Genomic DNA, 9,364 nt, shown 5'->3' with positions numbered 1-9,364 from the left:
AACTGCTCGTTAACACTTAATTTCTAATCAGCCAATCACATGGCAGCAACTCAGTGCTATGCATCTCATAAAATTTCACAGCATAGAAATTTGACTTCTGAGGATTAGAATCATTCACTGAACCTAATTTTGCAACATTGACATTTATCTCAATTAGAGCATCATAGCTGAAACCATTAGCTTACTTAACATTCTGACTGGAATTATATTGATTAATGCCAAAGCTTAGTTGATTGCCCAAGCATTTTTCATTTTTACATGTACTTTTTTGAAAAAAAAAGTTTTTTTAAAGCAATTTATATTCTTAAGACTTTTTTAATGTTTTGAAATATATATTTGGAATTAAAAACGTTTGTTATCACCATTTGTGATTGCATATGACAAAAAGAATGGGAGAATATTTATATTACAGTGGCATCTAGATGATTTCATTTACCTGTTTGAGGTTGGTCGGCAGGTCAAGCAGTCACAAAGTGTTTGGTTATTGCCTTCTAAATCTCATGTGAGCATAATGACTGTCCACAGTGAGCTAATTATTGACGCTCACAGCCCGTAATACTGCCAGTGGCTAAAGAACTGTGTAGGGCACAGAGATAAACTTCTCAAATGTTGCTACCAAGTCCTGAACAAACATTCCAGGCTTTTGTGCAACCCACATGCTGCACCAAAAGCTAAAAATCAACTCCACACAAAAATGGATCTGTTTTCTTTTCTCTAATTTTTATACAATTGCCCAGCTCCTAATATGTGCGTGTATTGCTCATTTCACTGTCAGATACCCCGGTATCATGCACATAGTTAATAGAGGTCACATTGAGATGGGTAGTCAATGGGGCTTTTACACACTCTTGTTTCTAACAGTTCCTCTTTGCAGCGATAAGAACCCCTCTGTAATGCATATGAGCAGAGTGTGAGAGAGATTGATTGTGTTATTGTAGGTCGTGTTTGTGTGTTAATTTCTTTCTTTTTTTCAGTCAACTTCATGCTTCTTTGTGTTTTTTTTTTTCCACCGTCAAGGCCAAAAGGATGTGTTTGTCTATAGCTGGTGTCTGTGTCTTCTGACATTCAGTTTTGTTCAAACTGGCAAGTTTGGCTATCTAAATTATTTATTTATTTAGAGCCATTACATATGCCTGTACTTCTTTTCTTTTTGTCAATGTTTCTGTCTCCGACCATCCTAATCTGTTGGCCCAGCATTACGTTGGACCACTCCACCACTTTGACATCATTGGCAAAGAGTTAGGTGGTCTGTGAGTTAGGCCTGCGGCCCTGTCATTTCTTAGGTGGACTGATTGAATTCCATTTGTCCCTGTTGTGGAAAGGCAGCAACTACAAACATATAAACAGAGTGGAACCTACATGGCAGTTGGCCAACACTGACTGCCTGAATTCTCTGTGGCAGGAGGAAAGATTGAGTAGTTAAAGGCTTCAAAACAGTGAGCTTCAAGGCCATGTTTTTTTTTTAACGTGCACGGCAGCAAAGATGATGGAGGTTACAGAGTGCATGATGTGACTGACTTTCAAGAGTTCAGCTGAAACTGCAGGTTGTGTTCAATATATTTCTCATTTTCTTTTTAAGAACAGCCCATCCTAGAAAAGAAAACAAAACAATTACACAAATATGTCTGTTCAACTTTAGAACAAACTGAGGTGTGGCTGGCTAAGTGTTGGGCTGGTTAGATTACATAAAAAAACCTGTTGTAATGAGTAAATAATCTGAGGGTTTTTCAAGCATTACACACTGAAATGTTATTTAAAAAAACTACATTATTCTGCATATTGTCTTTTTCAGCTTTTATTTATCTATCATAATGTATAATAAGGTGAGTTTTCTTTGGTCGGCAATTGTTGAAACCTCAAAATGCAAATCTAATCAGTGTGTGTAATAAGAATATTAACAATTCAAATTATCTTGATGCATCTCAGTAATCTAGGTAGAAAAAAAAAAAGATCAAGTAGGTCCTCTGAATGGGTTCTTCTATAAACATTTTGACTCTTRTCCAAGAGACTTCAGTCTGAGGAAGAAATCTGAGGAAGAAGTCTCTTTGTGAAGAGACAAAATGTTTCATTAAAGAAGAACCCATCCAGAGGAACTTCTTAACTATTTTTAACAATTCAAATTATTTCAAAGCACTGATTTTACTATTGCAAAGCACACAAAAAAGTAACATTTACCTTAAAATATATTTTCTTTCTTTATTCTCTTTCTTTATGGTATCAAAGTGCTAATTTACACAAATCCTATCCATAGCATGCAGAAAAAATAAGAAAATGTTGGTGACTGTCAAAACAGCAAGTAAAACATTTCTACCATGGTTTATTTTATGAGTGGGATCAACGCAATGCATCACTGAACAACTTTACTGATTTTACTGCATAATTATTTTATTATGGTTAAAACGAGAATGTGCTTTTGAACAGAAATAACCAAGGCTGCTTGTTGAAGGTTAGTCATTGGTTTTTTATTTTATTTTATTATTATTATTTTGTTGTTGTTTTTAGCTAGGGTGTGCTTTGTAATTGTTTGACCCCTCAGCTCTGTTCTCTGGTGTCTCTAAGGTGGGTTAATGATGAAGAGGAATATCTCTTGTGCTGGTGAGGCAAGGACAGGCCCTGTTAACTTGGCTCTCTGGTGAGTCCCAATGACAAGAGGCTTCACGGGCCATAAACCCAGAGGGATGAGGGGGACTTGAAAATGGCCGACCGTCTCAATTTTCTGCCACGCTGCCTCCTCTCATTTTTCCCCACCTTTGTGTGTAGGTGTGTGTGTGTGTGTGTGTGTGTGTGTGTCTTTTATTCTGATTATCACATATTTTCCTTTTTTTTTTTGGTGATTTAGATTTTCAGCACAGTTCAGCGTTGTCAATACTTTTCTTCGCATCTACCATTTTTTATTTAGTTTTAGTTTAACTCCTTATACTCACAAGTTCTCTAGGACTATAAAGGAAAAAAAACACTTATTAAATTCTGTTTAAAGTGCATTTAAACTCCACCTTGAAGGTTATAGTTAGTGTTTATAAGGGGAAAACATATAAAAACTGGAGTTTGACCTGAGCATTGCACACACTCACTTGCGCTACCTCACGGTTGCTTATGGAAAATTACCAAACCCGCTGAGCAGACTGTCACATTCATTATGATTGCTCCTGGCATATCGGGTCGCAATTATCAACGCTGGCTTATTCACTCTTTAATTGCCTCATTTAATTTGTTCACATTTGGTGCTGAACAATGTCAACCTACTGCAGTTGAAAGCAATTTGCTCCAAGCACATGTAATATGCACGGTCACAAACGTGTGTGTGTGCGCGTTTGGGTGAGTAGAAGCATGAATTATGACATATGACAAATGCAAGAAAAGCTCATTTTGTTGACATTGTAGGTGGTAAATATTGCGTCATTTTATAGAAACTTGCTGTTTTTATTAATTTTTTTTTTTACTGTTATGCATGGGGCTGGCGTGGAGTTACAATGGTCAAAGCAACTGCCTTACAGCAAGAAGGTCACAGATTTGACTCCTATTGAGGTGTCTGTGTGCAAGTTCTCCCTGTGCACGTGTGAGCTTTGTTTGGGTACCCTGGTTTCATTTCACAAACCAGAAGCATGCCTGTCAGGTTAATTCGTAACTCTAAATCCTRGTTAGGTGTGAGTGAGAGTGTGAAGGGTTGTTTGTCTCTATGTGGCCCTGTAATGGACTTGCGATCTGTCTAGGGTGTACCCCACCTCTTGTACAATGACTGGAAACAGGCATCAGCTGCACCACAACCCTGCATTCATGCTATTTTATTTCTATTCCCACTGTTTTAAATATCCATAATTTTTATCACTTTTCCATGAAAAACTAAATAATAATTTATTTTGTGCTTTATTTGCTTGACAAAAAAAAAAACATATTGGCTATACTGTTAAGTTTGTTGCAAGTGTTTATTGTAAACATCACTCCTAACAAACCCAGTATTTCAAAATCAGTTCACAAATAAGGAATTCTACTTTTAAGAATATGTTTTAGTGAACATATTCTTGTTTATAGAGTAAAAATGTTCAGTAGATGGAATTGCAAATGGAAAAAAAATCAGCAGAGCAGTGTTAGGGCAATATGTCATAGAGTGAACTGCTAGAATACTTGGACTTTTGTTGCAATAAAAAAAGAACAAAACTTAAGCATTCTGTTTTAAATTTGCTCCTCACCAAGCAGATGTCCTGCACACTTGAATATGGATGTGTACTGCAAGTGAAATGACAGACCAGAATAGAGTTTGCATTGTGCAAGTAGTGAAGTATTCATCTCTTTAAAATCCCAAATAAATAACACGTTTAGGCTCTTTGCATTACCCAACTCCCTTTTTTTTTTCTTATTGAATCATTTATTGAACACGTAATATGTAGTTGCTTCATATAGCTTATGGAATCACATCTTCCTCGCTTGAATATGTGTGCCTGCATTTACTTCTCAGTGCAAAGCAATGATTCATGGTTTGGTGTGTGCAAAGTTGCCTTTCAACAGGAAAAATGTAAAAAAGAAAAAAAAAGAAGGAACAGAAAAAGTTACATGGTGATGCAGACAAGTGTGGGAAGAAAACCGGAACACGCAAAGTGTTTCAGACAGTTCAGGAGAATGAGAATGTTTTCTCAGAGAAGCTGCTGCTGCTGTTTTGAGCCAACGTGGGCCTGAGTTCTCTGTAAGGCAGCAAAAACTGGTAGTCTGAGGCTCAGATTTGTTCATGTATTTGTGTTTATATGCAATAATTTAACTCTTTTTACAGTATATTATATATGTGAATAAATAAACAAATAAATAACTTGTGTGACATTTTATGGATGAATATATACCATGTAATCAATCCTTTTTTATTATTATTATTTCTGTTCTTTTTAGCTTAGCAGGCTGATGTTGGTAAAATAACACTTCAGAGAACTGTTTCTGCCACAGCATTTTCATCACCACTTGACACAGCTGTGTGATTCAGAAACCTTAACCTATAAATGTGACCACATTGAGTAGTCCCACTTGCACTTTTAGCAGGTTAAATGTGCTGACCTAAAGTTAGATGTCAAAGCTGGCAGTGTTGGGTTTAATGAAATGAAACTCAACAAAAGACAGCTTCAACGGGCAGCTAAAAGACTTGTTTTTGAGCCATCTACTTACAAAAAGTCTTCAAAAATGTGTTATTTACACATTATTTTTGTGCACAGCTGAATTCTTGGCCATATGTTTCTATTATTAATTATATGAAGACAATGTTTTCTTGAGTCTATTTAACCACAGAGGGGAAAATGCAAATGCGTGTGCGTGTTTGACATGCGTTTCTACAAATCCATTACTGGTTCTACATTACATGAGTGTTTGAGTATGTCAGGCATGGCTTTGCATTTGTGTGCGTTAGTGCCATTGCTAAGTCCAGTGGTGATGTTGGTCTCATTAGGATTGATGAGGAGCACTCAATGTCACGGCTGGGTTAGCAGTCCATTGTCGGGCCCAGAACATAGCTGCCCTGCCACTGAGCTCTCAGCTCTGCAGCACACAACATAATTATCTGGTTAAACGTTAAATGAGCYGGGCAATTTATTCTTCTAGGTTATTTATGAGCATAAGTGGGTGGGGTTTGGGAAATGGTGTTTGTTACCTGCCCTTTTCACAAGGTTAAACATTCTGTTTGGGGGTCACCTTGTTAGTAAATAACAGGCAGGAAACTGTGTAAATGAACTGATCTCACCCAAAAAATATTACATCTAAATGTAGCATGAGCTTTTAACCGTAACATTGTTCTTAAATGTTAATGACTTATTTTTTTTGAAATGCCAAAATATCCAAAACAATCAATTAAAATCAAATGTAAGAAAAATGTAAACAAGACGTGTTTATTTGTTCAGTAATTCATAAATTCAGTTGTTTCACGTTTAATTAATTTTTATAGTGCATTTATTTTTTATATAGGTCATTCAAACATAATTGAATCTATTTTCTTAGTTGTTTCAAGATATAAAAAAAATGAATGTAAAGAAAAAAAACTGAAAAATATAAATGTTTCAAATTTCATCCACATTGGTATATAAATGTATTGTGTATTGTGTCGGTTGTTGAATGAAATGTAAGAAAATGGTTTAAAACCTTTTTCTCAAGAGGATCTGCACCTAGCTTAAGTCAGGAAGTTAGATGAGTAAAATTAAACCGACCCTAATACTGAGCTTTAGAAAATAGTTTGGCTCTGTCTGAAATCCTTTTGTAATGCCTCAGCTTGACTAATAAGCTTCCAGGAGRGCACAGAGGATCGAGCGAAACAGAGACGCACAGCTTCAATGATTTAGGAAGACTTTCTTTAACAAAGTGGGGCAACGATGTGCAGTGAATTTCTTATGCGAGGGGAGTGGATGTCTTCCTGTGGGGAGAGGAAGTGTTACCATCACCTAAAAACCTCCTCATTAGAACACACCATATGGCATCACCACACCAAAGCCTGGAAGCCAGTGAGCTGGAGTCTACAAGTGGGTGCACATTTTGCCAACTTAGAAACCATCATGGTGAGGTTTRTTGATACACAAAAGAGAAATTTATTCTTTTTTGAAAAGTTTAAATTCAACTGCTCTGCTGAACAGTTGAATTATAGATAAAGAGGGAATATGGAGGAGGGGATAAAAAAATGCAAATATGCATTAAGGAGATTTTTGTCATTCAAACTGTACGTTATTTTGATCCAGTTATCTGGAAAAAAAGATCACTGAAGTGTCATTTCATTTTACACCTGAAACATGTAATAGTGCACTAAATTGATACTTTACATGATGTGATTACTCAGGTAGATGTGAGGTTAAAGACGGTGTGTCTCTGCCTCAGTATTACACTTTGATTGCAGAAACAAGATATAAATTGGAAGGAAGGTGGCAAGAAGAGAAGCAGAAATTGTTCATATATGGGCACACTGTTTAATATTTTACACAAAAATGTTTTATTGTTTTTCTTAAAGCATGTTCTTGGTTRATGCCTGTCATACTGTATATAATTATAAGTAATAATGTGTGATACTACCTCGTCTTGTGTCTTAGAAAATATGTAGTTCAGTACAGCAATGTTGAAAAGGAAAACAACAGATTTTTGCCCTTCAGCTGTTTATCCTCATAGATAGATATGGACGAAAAAAAATAATATGGTTGGCATTATGTCTACATAACGCTTCTTTTTACAGTTAAGTCCAGTGGCTGTCACCGGGACAACAAGTTCTCTTTCCTCTAATAAATAATGAGATGATTGAATAGAAATGCGCAGAAAAAAGGACCAATCTCTTTCAGTGTGATGAGYCAAAAAAAAGCAGCATCCATCTTTGACTGATGATGTGTTCTGCTGCATCATCCACACAAGATGGATTTTAGTCTTTGCCTTTGGGTTGCTTGAAAGTATCACATGCATACTAAATTGCGAGAAAATGAGCTGGTGGTGAAATTGTTTAAACAAACAGTTTTAAAATGTATATTCTTTGGGACATTATTCAGGAGTTTTAAGGAATTTCCAATAAATGCACACAATATACAAACATAGGAATCCATGCATTCTGATTATGTCTTTTCTACAAAGCCCACTAAGGGTCAGTGGGTGGGAAAAAAAACAGCCTGTGGAAATCCATGCACATGGACAGCCAAAACTGAGTGCATGGATTGCAGAAACTGAGAGCACAATTTAGTAATCCGTGCACYRGGTTTAGTAATCCGTGCACACGGTTTAGTTATCCGTGCGCACGGTTTAGTTATCCGTGRGCACGGTTTAGTAAACTATGTGCATGGATTACTAAACCATGTGCACAGTGACGAGTCAGAGGCTATCAGGAAGGCCTACGTATGCCAAGGGCTACAGCCCCCAGACCAATTGAGAACACATTCCACCAGAGGTATGTTTACTTCTTGGGCCCTTTTCAGTGGGGTGGGGGGGGGGGTTTCAGTGGGAGACATCTGCACAGCTGCCAGTTGCATCTCCTCATACTTTCATTAAGTTCTACCACCTGGATGTGACTGAGTCATCGCTGGCCCATTCAGTCCTCAAGGTGAGTTCACAGCCCAGCACTAGCCCCTGAGGGAACTAGGTGGGGGTTAACATTTACATCTTGAATCTATGTCTTATTATGCCTCAGATCATGTAATCTGGGAATTGGCTATATCTCTCATGGTGACATACCGAGCGAGGTTTGAAATAGAACGTTTGGTTACGGAAGTAACCCTGGTTCTCTGAAAACTGAGTGAGGTATCTCACCACACTGCCCTGCTTGCATCATCACATGGAAGAAAGACATGTGAGAATACCAAGTGTCGGGCAGGGATGCTTATAAAGGGGGAGGGTGCCCCAATGTCAAGCAAGAATTGGTCTGTGAGAGACAGACATGGTGGTATTGGAGCTTCCATGATTGGTCACGTCTGAAGGCGTTTCCCGTATTGAGATASCTCACTCAGTTTTCAGAGAACTGGAGTTACCTCCGTACCTCCTGACAACGGGGACGTTTTGCTAAAGTTAGCCAGCTGCCTTCTCAGGGTTTTATCACAAAAGTACTGAATAGATTCATGTGGAACTTTTAGGAAATTTTTATTACTCTTTCAAAAATGTTTATTACACCACAGAGAACAGTTGAATAATGTCTGAAACTTTTCAAAGTATTAGTGGGGCCGCAGCTCCCGTCGATTGCCGCAGATAAAGCTGCTATTGATATTTTTAATGTTTCATCTTAGTGTAACAGCCTTAATAATCATATAATGAGCTACAGTGTGCTGATGAAAYCACTGCTGTGCTTTAAGTTTATATATGACAACAGATCCACTGAATTTACCTTGCAGATGTGGGCTTCGTACCATGCATCCAACCACTCGACAGATCTAAGCAATCTGCGTGCACGGCTTAGTAATCCGTGCACACGYATTTCCAACAGCTGCTTTTTTTTCACCCGCTGACTCTTACCAGGCTCCGTACTTTTCTTTATTTTTTTTGTGAATTTTAAATGTCTAAATTTAAATTAGAAACCAACATTTACTTAAGGCGGTGTAACTGCAACAAGCCTATTACTAAATGATGCCATTTGAAACCTGTTGCCTTTGAATTTCACAGACCATCCCTTAATTTGTTTGTCAATGTTAATTTCTTCATCACAAAAAGGAAACATAAAATAGTGCATACTTGAATAGGTTTATACTTGAGAAAAGGCTACTGGTTGTATAGCTCTTGCTGTAACTGGACTTGACTTTTTTAACATCTATTAGCTTTGTAAAGACAGCATAAACAAACAAAACACAAACATAAATTAGTATTTTGGTGCTACTAAAATGTGTTTTTTGTGTCAGTAATTAAAACCTGAGAATAAATGTACAATAAGTGTAATTAGATTATTTTCAAT

General features: G+C 37.1%; 1 protein-coding gene across 1 annotated transcript in view; it reads left to right on the top strand.

The window, feature by feature from the left end:
- erbb4b (erb-b2 receptor tyrosine kinase 4b) overlaps positions 1 to 9,364 on the top strand; it is a gene marked incomplete in the record, with an annotated part of 262,602 nt that overhangs the window by 50,577 nt on the left and 202,661 nt on the right.

This window comes from Austrofundulus limnaeus, unplaced genomic scaffold (assembly GCF_001266775.1).
Source record: "Austrofundulus limnaeus strain Quisiro unplaced genomic scaffold, Austrofundulus_limnaeus-1.0 Scaffold81, whole genome shotgun sequence".
Lineage (NCBI taxonomy): Eukaryota > Metazoa > Chordata > Actinopteri > Cyprinodontiformes > Rivulidae > Austrofundulus > Austrofundulus limnaeus.
Note: the sequence above shows the minus strand (reverse complement) of the source record. Positions and strands in the feature narration are given on the sequence as shown.